Below are 2,912 nucleotides of genomic sequence, written 5' to 3'. Positions count from 1 at the left end.
ATTGAATCTAATTTAATGAGACAAATTACTTGTTTACTGTAGTTGAAGGTCATAGAGCCAAGAAATAAATGTTGGAGATGGTCACAGTTGCTATCAGGGATCATAGAAATATAAGACTTATAAGGAGCAAAGTAATTGGAGAGAAACAGGAGAAACAAAATGTTTCATGTGTTGATATATTCAATAGATTTTTCATAGACTTTTATTTAACAAATGTTTCGAGCACCTGTTATGAGCTAGGCACTATTTTAGGTGCTGAGGTTATAGGATTGAACGTAAAAGTTCCTGACCTTATGGAGTTTATGTATTGGTGGGGGAAAATGCAAGAGAGGTTTAAATAATCTACTGTCATGTGATACAACACAGACCTTTTAATGAATGAACATGCAATATGTTATGAAGATTCAAAATATGGGTATAACCTCCAAATAGTATAAAAGATATTTTTAAATGGAATTATTCCCCTTAACTTTATGATTCAGCAATCCCAATGACAATAAAATAGAGTCATAAAAAAAGAGATAAGCTGGAGTGTGGAATGAATAGAACTTTAGGTGTATGACTGATGTCATCACCATCATCATCAGATATAATACAGTTTCTTTACAAGTCTATAAAATGCTCAAGTCCTTGAAAAAGGGAGTTGTGTAAGGGGTGGGGCAGGGACGAGGTACTTAAGACAGATTGCTATTGGAAATGAAGCTGCTGAGTAGTTTCAACTACTAGACATGGCCTTTTCTGAATTGTCAGAAATGAGGGTAATAAACAAAGGGAAGCAGGTGTCAGTGAGATGGACCACTCATACTAAAGTCATAATTAAAAGCTCTCTCCTTTGCAAATATGCGGTTTGCTTTTGCAAAGATAGTGTTGTGTCTCATGGAAAACATGGAAAACATCTTTCCCGTAAATATCAACATCCTGTTTGTACCAATTAGATGCTCACTTGCACGCACACACACGTGCGCGCACACACACACACACACACACACACGTAATTATATAATTTGCCTTTTGGTAACTGCCATATTACTTGAGGTCTCTCTAAGAATTTTATGAGCCCTAGATAAATGCTTGTTTGCTTCTCCAGGAAACTATGGTATGAATAAGAAGGTAAAACGGTAAGTGGGCTGTTGGTACCGATGTATATTTTGCGAGTTAAGAAATAATGTGTTGTAGGACTAATGAATTTTTGAAACACAAGAATAAGAAACTTTTGGCCAGGTGGCATGGAAAAGGAATAAAGACACCAAGCCTTTTAAAGATCTATAATATAGTACAGCCATGTGCTGTTCAACAAAGGTAATATGTTCTGAGAAATGTGTCCTCGGGAGATTTTGCCATTGTATGAGCATCACAGAGTGCACTTCGCAAACCTAGATGGTATAGCTTACTACATTCCTAGGCTATATGAGATAGCCTATTGCTCCTAAGCTACAAAGCTGTTCAGCATTTTACTGTACTGAATACTTTAGGCATCTGTAATATTTTGATAAAAATTTGTATATATAAACATATCTAAATATAGAAAAGGTACACAAAAATACTTTATTTAAGATAAAAAATGGTTCACTTGTATAGGGCTATTATTATGAATGGAACTTGCAGGACTAGGAGTTGCTCTGTGTGAGTCAGTAAGAGAGTGTTGAGTGGATGTGAAGACTTTGGACATTCCTGTACACTGCTGTAGAGTTTATGAGATTAAATCAAGCAAAAGAGAAAATGATGCAATTAAACATGATAAACACAAGATGTATAAGGCTGCTGCTGGTGTAACATGGCATACCATTTTACAGCAAACTTTTTTATAACTAGAAAGAGTAGCCTCTAAAATAATGATAGCCAGTATAGTAAATACATTAACCAGTAACATAGTTATTTATTATCATTATCAAATATTATATACGATACCTAATTGTGTATGCTATACTTTTATATGACTTGCAACACAGTAGGTTTATTTATACCACAATCACCACAAACATATGAGTAATGCATTGTGCTACGAGATTATAACAACTACAATGTCACTAGGCAATAGGAATTTTTCAGCTCTTTAAATCTTATGGGACCACTGTCATATACGTAGTCTGTTACTTACTGGGACATCATTATGTGGTGCATATATCCATTATTGAACAAATATTCATCAAACCCTAACTATATGAGATTTGGAGAAAGAAAAAGAAAACTAACCAAACAAACCTTTGGGAAGTGCCAAATGGTAGTGAGGATAACAAACACTATGGGAGTAATGAATGATAAGGAGATAACCAAATCTGAAAATTAAATAATCTTCAGCATCTGGTCAATGTGATGTGTGTTATGTAAGATCAAATGATTCCTTAGAGACATCAATTTATGTTGGACAAGTGACTTTATTCTCACCTCCTCTGGCTCTAAGTACGTGGAAGATTTTCCAAAGGGAGGCTGGATTTAGGATTAGCTTCAAGCAGTGGACCTTGTTCAGTGGCCTGGGGGAAGGCATCAGTGTTTGGTTTGAGAAAATTTCTCAGGTTCAACAGTAGAAGTTCAAGATGAAGAAGAAATAGATCAAGTTTCTAGTATGAATGCAGAGGTGGGGGCTGGAAGTATGGGATAGTAACATATGGAAAGTTTAGAGACCAAGGGTAGCAAAACTCTTTATAATGTTGATGACTCATTCATGGCACTTTATATTATGAGAATTAACACTTGGCTTATAAAGTTAATTATATATATCACTTCGCCATTTTGGAGAACATCATTGACACTACATTAAAAATCTCTGGCTTATGAATTTATTACTTTAGGATTCTAGTGAGGTCTAATGAATAAATATAACATTCATGCACATTCCTAAGAACCTAGTCTGGATTCACTTGATAAACCAGATAAACTCATTGTTAATGGGTTTGTTCTGTGTGGCTGAGTTA

This window comes from Pteropus vampyrus, unplaced genomic scaffold, assembly GCF_000151845.1.
Source record: "Pteropus vampyrus isolate Shadow unplaced genomic scaffold, Pvam_2.0 Scaffold83, whole genome shotgun sequence".
Taxonomy (NCBI): domain Eukaryota; kingdom Metazoa; phylum Chordata; class Mammalia; order Chiroptera; family Pteropodidae; genus Pteropus; species Pteropus vampyrus.
The sequence above is the reverse complement of the archived record's forward strand: the minus strand, read 5'-3'. Positions refer to the sequence as shown.